Source organism: Ambystoma mexicanum, chromosome 1p (genome assembly GCF_040938575.1).
Source record: "Ambystoma mexicanum isolate Mex_15411 chromosome 1p, UKY_AmexF1_1, whole genome shotgun sequence".
NCBI classification, from domain to species: Eukaryota; Metazoa; Chordata; class Amphibia; order Caudata; family Ambystomatidae; genus Ambystoma; species Ambystoma mexicanum.
In genome coordinates this window covers 704,567,404-704,583,076 of record NC_090921.1, presented here as the reverse complement: position 1 = coordinate 704,583,076, position 15,673 = coordinate 704,567,404, and the positions used below count along the sequence as shown (strand labels likewise).

Here is a 15,673-nt window from a genome sequence, read left to right as displayed (position 1 = left end):
CAAACACATCGATCTGGGGCCTGCCACATTTGACGAATAGGCGGTCCATCGGATCCTGACGAAGCTCCCACTCGTGGCAGGAGTGCAGTTACCTGCTGAGGGAGTTTGCAATGGTGTTCTTGACTCCCGCCAGGTGGAGTGGGAAGAGGAACATCCCCTGTCCGACAGCCCAACGCCACATGCCCTGCGCTTCCTTGGAAAGCACCAGGGATCGAGTGCCCCCCTGATTCCTGATGTAAAACATGGTGGTGGTGTTGTCGTGAAGATTCTCACCACGTTGCCTTTCAGAGACGGTAAGAACGACTTCAGGGCACAAAATACTGCCTAGAGCTCCAGGATGTTGATATGAACATCCTTCTCCTCCTACCACCACAGGCATCTGGCGTGCAGACATCTGGTGCGTGCCCCTCAACTTTGCAGGGAGGGGTCAGTGGTGACAGTTTCCTAGTATGGGGTTAGGGGGTTTTGAAATCCTGTGCCTTGGGCGATGTTGGACTGGACACCCCACCATCCTATCGCCCAACGGAACTCTTCCTTTAGAGAGATCTTGTCAGAGAAGCTTCTGGACACCTGTTTCCAGCACACGTCCAGGGACTCCTGTAGGGGTTGCATCTGCAACCTGCAGAGACGGACGAGGTCGATGCAGGACATCATTCCCAGTAACGACTTAATGGCCCTAACCGTTGCTGTCTTCGTCAACGACAGACGTTGCACGTGTCCTTGAATGGCTGCTATCCTCTTCTCCGAGGGTGATGCCAGGCATGCCACTGTGTTGAGTTTGGCACAGAAGAACAGCGCAATCTACAATGGCGTTAAGCATGACTTGATCCGCCAATAGTCAGATGGTCGTCTGTGTGTTCGTCGGCCAGCTCCGCAAGCTGGCGCGCATCAGCCAGTCGTCCAGGTAAGGGTATAACATTTAAACCCTGCATATGTAGATGGGCCGCCACTGGTGCCAGGCATTTTGTGAACACGCCTGGGGCCGACTTCAAGCCGAAAGGTAGGGCCTTGAACTGGTAGTGCTGGTCTGGCACCACGAAATGTTGAAATTTCTGATGTTTCTTGTGAATGGGGATGTGGAAATAGGAGTCCTCCAGGTCAAACGACGTCACCTCTTTCCAGTTGGCGGAGCATGAATTGCAACGTGACCATCTTGAATTTTTGGGACTTAAGTATTTGTTCAGACGTCGTAGGTCTATGATGGGCCTCTAGCCCCCTGTCTTCTTTCTGACTAGAAAGTATCTGGAATAGACTCTGGAGCCACGGAGCTGTTGGGGAACTAGCTCTATCGCCACTTTTCGCAGCATGACTCATACCTCGTCTAGAAGCTGAGATATGTGTTGCTCCTGACGGGGAAGCAGAGGGATCCGCAGACACCTGCGTTGGAACTCCAGGGTGTGTCCTTGGGCGAGAGCACCCAGCACCCATCTGTCGGTGGTGATCGTTCTGCACTTGCTGACTAACCTCGTCTGCAGCCCTCCCACTGGGGTGCAAGAGTGGGGGCCTGACATCCTGGTTGGTTCAGGCTTGCTTCGGAGCTGGCATCATGCCCTGCAGGTGACAGCAACGCTGTCCTCCGCTACCGTAGGCCTGGGAACAGCCTCTGTAGGTTTCCTGCGTTGAGGATCTAGAAGGCTGTCAGTATGACTCAGAAAACCCTTTGGCAAACATGTTCGACTTTCCCCTGGAGGACCGAAAAGAAGATGGATAGTGCTGCTGGAGAGTGCCCAGGGTCCGGGATGCCTCTGTATTATTCTTGAAGGCCTGTAGGGACTCGTTGAAGGCTTTCCCAAACAGCTTCTCTCCGTCGAAGGGCATATCCAGCACCTTCACTTGGACCTCCTGACAGAAATTAGTGGCTTTCATCCAATCTTGTCGCTGAAGACAGACACTGCTCCACATTTGCCGGAACCCTGTGTCGGCAACATCCAATGACAGTGTGATGGCATGATCCAACGCCACTTCCCCTTCCTGGAAGAGAGCGATGGCCTCCATCTTCTTATCGTCGGGGTGGAACTCCAGGATCGGTCCCAGCTTGTACCACAATTCCCTGTCATACCTGTCCAGGAACACCAGTGCGTTGGCCACCTTGATGGTAGAAGCCGCGGTGTAAATCACCTTCTTTCCCATGGTGTCCATCCTTTTCCCCTCGCTGTCTGGAGGAACTGAAGCACTAGGACAGGTTCATCGACCGTTTCTTTACGGTTGCCGACACCACCGAATCCGGCGATGGCTGCGACCTCAGGCACTTGGGTGCAGAGTCTGGCACCCTATATTTCTTCTCCAGCCGTGCAAGGGTTCTTCATGAGGGCCAGGCCCCACCTCCCAAACATCGTCCAGAAAGGGCACCGCCATGACAGTCTCTCTCTTGGCCTTGCACCTTTGATACAAGAACCCCACCTTCTTGGTTTCTTCGGCAAAAGCTGGAATAGCTTGGAGGGCCTGGCGATCATGAAGTGGAACGATCCCACCTCGTCTGGTGGGGACACCCTATGTGGAGCATCCAAATGTGCGATTCACCGTCTGCTGGGATGCTTTCGTCATCATTCGTCATCGTAGCCGTATCCGTCCGGGTGTCTGTGTGCTGGGGGAGAAGGGACCCGACGTGGTGGAGGCTGAAATGGGGGCATCTGATACCACTTTCGCTTCGTTGCTGGAGGCCGATCGGGGACAGAGGACGGACCCTGATCCAAAATATCAGTCAGGTCATTCCTGGCCCTGAAGGCTTTTCTGCCATCTGTGCAGGGGAAGAGTGTCCTGATCATGACGGACAACACAGGGGCCATGCATTACTTGAACCAAAAAGGGGGGGGGGGTAAGGTCACTCCCGCTGTGCAGAGAGGCAATGCAGCTCTGGTTCTGGGCGATACAGCAAGGAATATCATTCTCGGCTGTTCATCTTGCCGGAGAGGAGAATGCGAAGGCGGACGTTCTGAGCAGGCAGAGCACAGTCTCCCAAGAGTGGGAGTTGACACAGGAAGTCCTTCTGCAGATGTTCGCCCTTTGGTGAACCCCTCAAGTGGATCTGTTCGCTACCGGTGCCAACCAGAAGTGCGAGAGATTTTGCTCAAGGGAATTTCCTCTGAGCGGAGCCTTAGGGGACGCATTCATCGTGGATTTTCTGTACGTGTTTCCTCCGGTCACCGTCATTCCTCAGGTGCTAAGGAGGTTGCGGAGGTTCGGATCCCACATGATCCTCATTGCTCACTGCCGGCAACCAAATCCCTATACTCTTGCCGTAGTTTTGTGACTGGTGCAGAGGAAACAATGTTGATCCTTTTCAGTGTTCCATTCTGATGGTTCTTTCGTTCTTGCTTTCTTTGGCTCACAGTGGTCTTCAAGTGGGTACCATTAAAGGTTACCTGGTAGTACGGTCTATTTTCAAGCGCTCCTCTGAAGAATGTTCTTACTTTAAGATTCCTTTGATTTCCCAATTTCTAAAAGGGCTTACAAATGTGTTCCCGCCGTCCCCGTTTCAGGTGCCTGTTTGGGATCTGAATTTGGTCTTGAAATTCCTGATGGGTGCTCCGTTTGAACCACTGCAGTCTTGTCCTTTGAGACTGTTGTCTTTCAAGACGGTTTTCTTGGTTGCAGTTACATCTGCTCGTAGAGTGAGTGAATCGCAGGCACTTTCATCTAAGCCACCCTGCACTGTGTTCCACAAGGATAGGGTTGTACTGAGGGTACGTCTGTCCTTCCTACCTAAGGTAGTGTCTGAGTTTCATCTGAGCCAGAAAGTGGTACTTCCTGCTTTCTATCCTCCCCCTCATCCTGGTAAGGAAGAGGAGAGCCTTGATATGTTGGACCCTAGGAGAGCTTTGAGCTTTTATATCTCTAGGATGTCCAGGGTCAGAGTGGACGACCAGCTTTTTGTGGGATACACTGGATACTGATTGGGCCAGGTTGTTTTTAAGCAGACCTTGTCCAGGTGGATTATCCTCAACATTACTGAATGTTACAGATTGGCGGGCATGGACCCTGCAGAGGGGTTAAGAGCTCCCTCCACTAGGGGCGTGGCTACATCAACAGCAGGGAGTTCCTATTGACAATAGTTATGACGCAGCAACGTGGTCTTCCATCCACACCTTTGTCAAGCATTACTCCCTGGATACGCTCCATGGTCTGGATATGGCCTTTGGTAAAGCGGTGCTTTATTCTACCATCTGATTGGGTGTTCTAAATTCTTCTCCCTCCTCCATTCACTGATACTGTTTTGGGAGTCTGTGAAAAATGTGGAATACGTTAGAGAACACAATCCATTCGAAGAACAAGTTACTTACCAACTGGTAACGTTCTTTCGACTGGATGTTCCTCCAACGTATTCCACATCACCCTCCCAGCCTTCCACTCTAAAGAATTTACTATGCTATTGCAGCTTGCGTTCCCACAAGGCTATGTGCAGTCAAGCAATCGTCGTGTACAAGCATGTTACACGTTATGGAGGAAAAAACAAACTGAGGCTATGGGCGCCGTGCGTCCTAATTGTGACGTCCCTCGAAGGCCTCCTTCGAGAGTGACATCGACCCGACGCAGGACGTCCTCTGGCGAAAAAATTTCCAAAGCAGAACAGCTGTAGACATTACATGTCAAAGATGTGGAATACGTCAAAGATGTGGAATACGTTGGAGGACACGATCCATTCGAAATATAGGTTTTAAGTGAAAGTGCAACTGTTTTTCTTTTACCAAGGATTCCCAGCCTGACGACGGGGAATATTCACAAGCACGTGAATCCATGCCAGACCCCATGATGGAGAATGATGTGTTATTATAAAGCACTTACCCTTAAGGGCTTTATATAGAACAAATATACACCAAGCCTGTGTTGGTACTCATTTATCAACCTCAGAAGGATGAAAGGCTGAATTGAGGTGTTTAAGAAAAGACTAAATCAGTGTCTTAACCCCTGAAGTGTGCCTTAAATAAACCTTTAATGAAACAAGCAATTATAGTACAGATTTCCAGAAAGACAAATGATTTGTTATTCCTATTCTTTCTTATTTAGGGTCACTGCTCAACGTGTTACACTTGTGGAACCCCTTGTTTGTTTTTTATTATTTTTTTTTTATTTTTTTAGAGGCCTGAACAAAAAAGCCAGCCCGAAACAAAGAGCCACAAGGCACTGGTGACAGCCCAGGAGCTTACATTAAAAAAAAAAAACCTTTTTTAAAAGTTTTTTTTAAGGGGGTGGCAAGAGAGACCACAGGGGTAGGAAGGGAGACCATAAAATAACACCCCTGCTGCAACCACTACAGCCCCCTGCCTCCTTGCACTTACCCAGAGCCGCGTTTGCCCTGGCTGTACTTACTCAGACCAATGCTGCCCTGATTGCACATCCACCTTTCCTCTCCCTTGCACTTCTCCCCTCTCCTTTCCCCCTGCAATTCACGTTGCCGCACCTGCACAATCCAAATGACGGGGCCTAGTAGGATTGCTTGTCTTGCCATCCCTATGTCTTCTCTCGCTTGTCTTGTGGCACCAATAAACACTTGTGTACAGGTACGTTATAAATACCATGCAATATATCCTATCATACCTTCCTCTTTCACAGCCACATGGATATCCACGTTTAATATGTCTGGTTGTCAATTACTTAATTAAGAAGAACATATTCCACATAACTGGTAATGTTTTTTTTATTGTCTAATGGTTTATACAAGAAAATCCTTTCTCATTCCATTTAAAAAAAATCCATATAATACAATGAATGCATAACAATCTAAGAAATAATTCATCACATCTTAAACAATTTAAAAAGGCCAGCCATGATTCAAATCCTGTTAAAAATCGTGTTCAAACCTACAGTTTTAAAATCAATGAAAGATTTTCCCCACTTAAAGTCTGTACGACAGAGTTTCATCAGCATAGTCATAATTCATGTACATACATCCATAAAAGTGCATTATTCGTTTGAAGTTAAAATAAGGACAATAAACTTAAGTGTTTTAAAGTTTCTATTTTCGATTTGTTACCACACCAGCAACATGTTCTTAAATTACTCAGTATGCCCATCCTTGGACCCACAAATTCCAGAGTCGGGAAAGATTAAATTAAAATTTTAAATGGGTCTCATTTTCTGACGAGAGAAAACGGACCATGTATCTGGCAAAACCCCACTTTTCCCAATGATGTTTACATAATTCTGAGTAGAGATTAGGCGCACAACGCTTCGACTGTTGTACACCAATCGTTTCCGTATTACTTAAACTTTGTTTTGTGAGGATTAGAGATCAATTTTGTGATATCACTGTCAATGTTCTCCAATAAAGTTTTCAATTGGTTTGCATACTCAGAAAGCAATGGAACCGTAATCCCTTGTTATCCCTTTTTTCAGATTAGTATTGATATCAGAAAAAAAGGGACATTGGCTTAGGGTACAGTATTTTTGCCAAAAGACCGAACCTCTTCCACACTCGCGTGAACTAAGACCCAGTTTATGTCGTAATATCGGGTTTGGTACGCATAGGTGCAGACAGAGAACATTTTTCCAGTGGATTCCTTTGATGGTATTCAAAAAAGACCCAAGGTCATAAAGCATATTCTCTACACCGTGAAGTAGAGATGAGATGACTTTTTCATAATAGTACATCCTCAAAGGAATTAACGAGAATTTACAATAAGCCCCGTACAACCTTTTAAGTTGTGTCATTAATAGGGACATTCTAGCATGTATCGCCTCTTCTATGCCCAATAAAGTGGAATTTTACAGATTCCAATTTCTGTTCACAGACTACCCAGGATATTTGCTTTAGAGATTGTTTCCTTGAGAAGATTAAGATCTTTGATTTGGCCCCATTTACAACCAAATTATTTTCCAATGTGTGCACGAAGAATGAAGATAGCTTTCTTTGGAGCCCTAAGACTGCAGGAGGATCACGATTTCCATTCATGGCAGCAAAGCTCTGAAACAATCTACCTATTGCCCTGAGAAAAGAACCTTCTCACTGGACCTTCAGGGAAAACCTGAAAACCTGGCTTTTAAACCAAAGCAACCTGCTCTTAGATACTCCACTCCTGCAACTCTCCCAAACAATCTATCTGAATCCTTTAACTGTATTCACGTATATTGGTACCAGAGTCCCCTTGTTTCCCTACCCTATGTACTTTACATGTCTCCTCACCCAATGTAACTTGCACCTAGATAACTAAAGGTTCAGCGCGCTGCAAAAAATGCAAAAATAAATAAGGGGGTTCAAATAAGAGCACATCGTCGGCGTACGCCAACCAATGCAAATTCAATTTGCCCCAACTGACCGAAAGGGCCCCTTGTCTTGGCCCACAAAGTATCAATATCGGAGAGGTACAAATTAAAAAGCATTAGGGCGGGAATACAGTCCTATCTCAGACACACCGCTACATTAATTGCTTGGGTTAAATGCCCCTTCTGCTGATAAATGTACCCTCATTTTTGTACCTGGATGTAATAATGTGATAATGCTGGATGTGGATGCAGCGCTCACCTAAAACGTTGCTTTTCAAATTTTTTGCCGTGCCTGGAAACCCTGACTGCGGACCTTGCCGCTAGGACACGCCCACCCCAGAAGTGTGGGATATAAAAACGCACGCAGGAACATTTCAGGTGCTAATTGCTGGATGTGGATGCAGCGCTCACCTAAAACGCTGCTTTTCTAATTTTTTGCCGTGCCTGGAAACCCTGACTGTGGACCTTGCCGCCAAGACACGGCCACCATGGAAGTGTTGGATATTAAAACACATGCAGAAACCCTTGTGGCGTTAAGCCCGCAGTGGAGAAAAGGGCGCAGCGCTGTTAGGCTGTTGGGCGTGTTGGGGCGTCCTGAAATCTTCTAGTTGTGAATGGTGAAACTCTATGCAAGCGGATTGGCCAAGAAGTAAGCAAACCATCTGTTTTTTGTATAAAGGCCACCCTGGTTGGGGGGGGAGAGTCGGACTAAGGCCGCTCCTTAAGCTGTCGGGCGTTCCCAAATCAGGTGGATTTGTAATTGCTTCTTTGGACATTACTGGTGCCATTTTTAATTATTTGATTATCTCAGTTTTATGAAATGAATGTATTTAATTACAGATCAAATTTAATATTGTTATGAGGGTGACCCATGAAATAGAGACTTTGCTAACTTTTACATTTTGATAGTAATGGTTTTTTATTGGTTTTAATTTTTAAAAATGAGTGCCCCTCTTTTTATAGATAGCTCCTTTTATGGTGATACTGCTAGAAGACCCCCAGATTATATTTTATCTCATTTTTTGGGGCTGCAAAGATTTCTTCTCCCCTATTATTTTTAGATAATGGTGTGTTATTATGAATGCTAATTTTTGTTGGTCATAAGCATTTTTTGCACAATCACTCTTGCACTTTAACTTTAGTCCACCTTTGTTAGGTGGCAGTCACTATTGGTTTCAGTAACAGTGTATCTTTTTGAAATCCTTAATCCTTGTAGGCTGCAAGGTGGTTCCTCTCCTCAGGGGTTTATAAGATTCCTGTATCCTCCTCCCTTATTTCAAAGCGGCTGGTTTATCCTCCCCTTCCTAGTACCATGTGTCCGAGTCCATGCTCACACAACCTCAGGTCAAAGAAGTGGGAAAAAAGTATACCCACACCAATTTTAAAATTGGGAACCCTGAAGTTGGGTAAAGGAAAAAACCCAAAGAAAGGAGGGAATAAAGAGCAAACTAGCGGGATCAAAGGTGTATTAGAGCAACCTAAGATACTTCGTTTTTTAACCATTAAGGAAGAAGTGAATGTATCTGAAACAGTACAATTCCAACCTCCCCCTTCTAATAGTTCGATGATTGACAACAATTCTCTGCTGAAATTAGTACAAGATTTCAGGCGGCAATCTATGGAAATGGCCATAGATTTGGATATTTCTGCGGTAAACGAAACAGTTATGAATAATGTTATTGGAATAAATCTGTCCGCTACTCCAGATTTGGATAAATTTGCACAAATAGAAGTCGAACCTAATGAAGGCTATGTGTCTTGGAATTCTACTGGAAACTCATAGGGAAAAAAATGACTCCAATAAGGCAAATGTCGCTTTAGGAGATCTGAGCGAACTGGTTCTGGCCGCCGAAAAAGAAAATGAGAAAGATGACCCTCAGTTAAAAATACACCTTAGTGAGTCAGCAGTCTCTAAGGGAAATTTGGCTGAAGTAATACATTCAAGTTATAGCGTTGGTGAAATAACTATCTCAGGGTTTAAAGAGACGTTCTAGATGTAAAAGAAAAAAATAAGAGTCCTATTCGTAATAGGGTGGCAATGGCCAAGGTTAAAGCCAACAAGAACGTTAAAAAGAACACCTTGGCTCCTGCCACTACAGCCCCTTTAGACTCTGAATTTGTAGAAGTGGGGAACCACTATGAAATCATTGAATGCCAGCGGAAGTTGGATGAAGGTAAAAAAGTGGAAATCAAAAAGAAGAGCTTAGATAATTGGCTAAAGGGAAATGAACATTTGACAGATGAAATAGAACCAGAGGATGTAGTGCATATGGGAAATAACTTTAAATATGTTACAATTCCCTCTAACAACAATGCCATGTCTTTTACTAAAAAGGAGAGGGAGATATATATTAAGGAGCTGGAACGACTGGCTAAGTATAGTAATTCTAAAGTTAGAATGAGTAATTCTGTCGGAAATAAAGAAGAATCCCAATTTATAGTGGCGAAAAGTATTAAGATCATTGAAAAATCCACCACTGATGAAAGCCCTTTCTTAAATCGGGCTTGGATATTGAACAAATTGTCACATATCCCACAGTTACAAAATATTAACACAGGGGGTATTGATTCCATCATTTTGCCCGAAATTGGAAGTTGGGAAAATTGGGTAATTGTTCAATTCAGATCTGCGGTTTTTGTTGACCTCATACGGGAGTATGCTAATGGAGTATGGGGTAACAATTATGAAATTGTGATATGCCACTCCTCAATTTATCAAGATCTGAATGATAAAAATATGGATTCGAGGGAGGTTTCTCCCACTAACATTGAATCAGGAAGTAAGTTAAGGGAAGCAAGATCTTTGGAGGGAAACTTACCTACCGCAAACTGAGATGAGGCAAGTAATAAAGAATTTACCCTATTCTCTTGGAATAGTAGTGGTTTTAAATCCTTACTCCATAAGGATGGCATCAAACTACTGTTGGACAGCGATATATTTGCCCTCCAAGAAACTTGGGTCAATGGGGAAATGCTACTGGATGGATATAATATATGGAATAAAGTAGCCACTAAAAGTGAAAAGGGTCGACCGATTGGAGGCTTATGCATTGGGGTGAAAAACCACATTTCTTATTGACCATATGAGAAGTGTGGGAATTCTCCTTACGTTATGTGTGCAGTTATTCATTCGGGGGGGGGGGGAGGATAAGATTTGGGAGATTGGGGAGATTCTAAAACAGACCAGTGAAGGTTGGAATCCCCTGACTCCGAAATTTGTATAGTAGGGGATTGTAATGCCTATTGCGATATTGCCAAAAGGGAAATGTATAGGTGTATAGACTTGTGGGATGAAACGCTCATTATTGTACCAATGGAAACACAGGATTATTGCCTGGTTGGGGCGGGAGGGGGGGGGAAGAATCCCCAAACCTTACAGGGAATCCGATGGATGAATTTGTTGTCTTGCTGGGGGCTAAATTATTTGGAACCTGATATAGAGTCAGCTATTAGGGAAACCTGGACAAATGGGAAGGTTGGGTACAGGCTTCACTATATGTTTGTGAACAAAAACCTAAGTCACTCTTATCTCGTTCGAACATGTGGTTACCCCCTTGAGTGACCATACACCCCTTAGGGGTAAATTTACTAATGGTCCAAAATTACAGAGTTGGGAAGTAGGAAAGGTGATGAATATACAACTCTCAGCAGGTGGAAACAGGATCACTTGGTCTGATAAAAACCTAGCCTCATTCGATGGTTTGTTTGATCATCTCACCATTGATTGCCAGGACATGGCCCTTAACGGCCTTAATACGATCACAAATCTGTTGGGCTTAATATGGAGAACGAATAGTAATTTCATTTTGAAAAACAAAAATGGTAAAAATCATACTCACAAATTTGACCAATTGATACAGGATAGGAAAAAAGAAATGAAGCGCGATATTCGGGAACTTAAGGAGTTATGTGACTTAGATGATGAAGAGAGAAGTAAGAGATTTAGCAACATTAAGACACACTACAAAAATTGGCTAAAGGATTATAAATATATCAATAATGCAAATTGGAGGTGCATATATAAACTATGCAAAACCCACGATTCAAAAAAAAATTCTGGCACCTATATTGCCAATTTTTGATGGACGAAGATAATAGGGATAATAATGACATGGGACAGGAGGTTTGGAAGCCTTATATTACTGATCTCTTCTTCAAGAAAAGTCACATCCCGCTATTTCTACCTGTAAAAATTCATATGGTTCTTACAAGTTCCTCTTTGGTATTTTGGATATCCTTAAAGTTATTTCAAAAATGAAATCTTCGCGAGCCCCTGGCCCGGACGGGCTGGCTAATATTGTTAGCCAACAAAATCCTAAAAAATGGGCAGCGCTTTTCCTTCATCTATTTACTGGTATATGGGAAACAGGTATTATACCAGAGAGTTGGAGGAAAGCTATTGTTATTCCCATTTTTAAAAAAGGGATAGAAAGTTGCCTGATAACTACAGATTACTAGCAATGGCTGACAGCAGCTCTAAGATTTTCTGCTCCCTGTTAGTAGACGGCTTGAACAACTGGATAAAGGAGAAGGGTCTCCTTTCTGGCCAACAAACAGGTTTCAGAAAAGGATACAGCACCCTGGATAATCTGACTATGTTGAAACACATTATAGCTGGCTCTAACGGTAAAGGGGAAAAATTATGTGTGTGCTTCATAGACTATTCGAAAGCTTTTGACTGTGTCAACAGGGGCTTGTTGTGGGAAAAATTGAGGGGGAAAAATATCTGTCCAAGAATCCTTCATTTTCTGGAAGAAATGTATAGGGAAACCACAGTGTCTGTCTAGGTAAAGGAGGGATGTTATCACCCGAGATCAACACTAATACTGGCCTTAAGCAGGGATGTGTTACATCACCAATATTGTATAATCTATATGTTTAAGATATGTGGGAGAGTTTTACTGTTATAAATAACTTCCCACCCATTGTGGGGAAAAAGCAATATGTGGACTTATGTACGCAGACAATACCATCCTTATGGATAAAACTCTGGTAGGATTGCAAAGAATGTTGAACGGCTTGTATTCTTATTCCGAGGCAAATAACCTTAATAGAAATATAAATAAGACCAAGATTATGGTATTTGGAGCAACAAAGCAAGAGAAGAAAAAACTCACCTCTAGATGGCACATTCATTCTATTAAATTGGAAGTTGTCGATGCTTACCCATACCTGGGGATGCCCATTTTGAGTAACCCCACCATATATTTCTTCCAAGAGGCGGTAGATATAAAAATACTAAAGAAGTGGAATGTCATTCGGAAATATATGGCAAGTAAAGGGGGCCACTCTATCGAAGGCTTTCTTGAGGTATATAAGAGCTGCATTATACCTGGTATTATGTACGCCCTGGATACAGTGGAGAGCAAATATCTGAGTAAATTAGATCAACTTGAAGGGACGCTCTGGAGACGTGTCCTAGGATTACCTAATACTGTGCCAATACAAGCAATAAAATGTGAGCTGGGGCTAATCTCCCTCTTGACTCTATGGAAAATAGGATGCTGTAAACTTTACTTCAGCATAATATTGGGGGAAGGGGAGGAAGGAAATCTGCTTAATCTAATAGGAAAAAATAAAAGTGATGGCAGGTTCAAGAATACTTACATTTTAAGTTTACAAAATACAGTACTACCCTTCCTTGAAGTTCTAGGATACAAGGATCCTATGGTGAAAGACAACGTTGTTTGCATTTTGAAATGTCTTAAAGAAAAAGCACGTATCTGGGATTTGTGTGAAAATCAATCATACCTCTACACTAAGTCACGTTACGCTGCCTACGCTCTTCAAGGTCTTAAACCTGCCACCCCGAGAGAATATTTGTTAAAAACAGGAAACAGGGCTCTAAGAAGATTTATTTTGCAACTACGCCTGAATACTCTCCCTTGTAATGAATTAACCGGGGCATGGACAAATACCCCCTGAGCAGAAAGACTGTGTAGGCACTGTAAAAAAGAGGTGGAGACTGTAAGACACATTCTTACCATGTGTATTAAATTAAAGGAATGGTATTATAAAGGGTATGTAAATATAGTTGGGGATCTTCAAATGATTGAATCAGACCAATTCTGGTCAGTTATTTATGACGGAGAGGTAAAGGCTTTTATTGGGGCGGTCTTTTATATTTGGAAAAGAGCTATCTGTTAGTGAATTATTTGTAACTGTTTTCTTACAATGTGTTCTTTCCTTTATTTCGTGATTTGTTTTCAAATTCGAAAAAACGGATTGTAATATGTTTGTATAATGGTTCTAGGATTGAAACGTAATTGTTTCTTTTTGATGATTTTTCTGTAGTGCATAAGGTTTTAATTAACCAAATTGCACTTTAAACTAATAAAAAAAAATTAATGTGATAAGACAGACCAATTACTAAGGAAGACACCATGTAGGTAATTTCCACAATAATCTGTCTCTATCCACCCTGTCAAAGGCATTAGTTTAGTCATGGCTTGCTATATAAATTGGAAAGGGCCCCAGGACCTTTGTCTTGTGCATTTAAGTGGTTCACTAACATACCATTTAGAGTCGTTCCAAGGCCGTTACGAAAGACCACTATATTAATAATTTTCATTTTATAACCCAAATGTCCAATTTATCTAGAATTACGGATGCAAAAACTTTACTAGCGGCATCTAGAACGGCGATGGGACGATAATTAGCTGGAGCCATTCTTTCACCCTTTTTGTATATGGGTATGATAGAAGATTGATGTCATGTTACAGGGAGTCATTGTTTATTAGTTATCCCCATGAACAGTTTGTGGAGTAGTTGAGACCATAGAATTGGATCATGTTTTAATGTACTGGGAGCCAGTTTATCCGGATCTGAGGCTCTGGAAGGATTTATTGTAAGAATTGTGTAATGAATCTTAGAGATAGCAAAGACCTCTACCCAGTCTATATCAAAATTACTACCAAAGGCATATTCAATCGAGTGATTTTCATTCTGCCTAAAAACATTAGAAAAATCCTAGGGCTTCACTACCCGAGGGGACAGTCCACTATGCGGACCCAGAGAAAATACGGCTAGCAGTCGCCCACCAATCTGAAATCATGACGGTGGTTCCGAAGGACCTAGACGACTAGCGGGTCTATATCCAAAAGGCGGCCCTCCCGCGCCTGTCCCTGGAGGTTAGACAAGAGCTTGAGATTCCCATCACGGACGAGGAGGTGGAAGAAGCTATAAAAAGCCTGAAGCCTAGGGCCCGGGCCCGGACAGATTCACCCCCCGCTTCTACAAACTCTTCCGCCCCCAAAACCCAGCTTAGAATTAACGGCCGCCTGTCGGACTTTATCCCCCTTACCTGCGGAATGAGACAGGGATGTCCACTGTCCCCCCTACTTTTCGCCCTGGCTATGGAACCGTTGGCCCAACGAGTTCGAGCTAACCCGCAGATCAGCGGCCCAAAGATAAGTGCCACACAGCACAAGATTGCCCTCTACGCGGACGATTTTCTGCTGACCACCACAAACATTAAAACCTCCCTGAGAGCGGCCCTGGCGGAGATCCGGAGCTTCGGAGAGGTTGCAGGATTCGCCACCAACTTTTCGAAATCAATAGCCCTTGGAGTGGGACTGAGCCTAGACGAAAGGGACGCCCTGGAGAAGCTAAGCCCGTTGCAATGGAGCACCCAAGCAATCCCATACCTGGGGGTCCAGATCCCCGCGCACCCAGCAAAAGTTTACCAAGCGAACTTCCCCCCACTTTTTGAGGAATTGGAAAGAGACCTTGTTCGCTGGCGATGCCAGGAAATCTCCCTGCTGGGCCGCAGAACAACATGCAAGATGAACCTGCTCCCCCGCTTTCTGTACGCCTGCGCCTCCCTCCCTGTCTCAATCCCTCTTCCCCCTATACAGAAGCTCCAAAGGAAAATGATCGACTTCATATGGAAAGGCAAGAAAGCGAGGATTCCTCGGAAAACAATGATGACCAGCGCAAAACTGGGTGGGCTGGGAGTTCCAGATCTTCGCAAATATCATATAGCAGCACAGCTGGCCCACCTACAAGCTTGGGGTCTGGCCTCGGGCCGCCCAAAGTGGGTGGATATCGAACAATCCCGCCTTCCCTTTCCTCTTTGTTTCCTTCCGTTTCACCCTAATGCTTTACGCCGGAACTGGCCAGAGGTGCAGAGGGCCACGAAACAATCGATAAAGGCATGGGAGTGGGCCCGCAGATATAGAGGAGTCCCAGGTGACCTGAGCGCGCTCTCCCCAATTTTTACAACCCAGCCTTCTCCCCAGGAGCTCACCCACCGAACTTCAGGAACTGGATCGCAGGTGGCCTTGAAACGCTGGGGCAGCTCTTTGCAGAGGACTCCCCCCTTACCTTTGAACAATGCAAAACCACCTTTCCGGCTAGCCGAGACAGACAGATTCGCCTATGCTTAACTAAGACAATGGTGCTCCAATCCCCAGACTCGAACGGCGGCACTCCGACCCCTAACCCCCCTAGAGCTCACAGTGACAGACTTGCC

General features: G+C 44.3%; 1 protein-coding gene across 2 annotated transcripts in view; it reads right to left on the bottom strand.

Moving 5' to 3' along the window:
• ASH1L (ASH1 like histone lysine methyltransferase) overlaps window positions 1-15,673 on the bottom strand; it is a 2,936,548-nt gene that overhangs the window by 246,600 nt on the left and 2,674,275 nt on the right. The window lies entirely within an intron of this gene.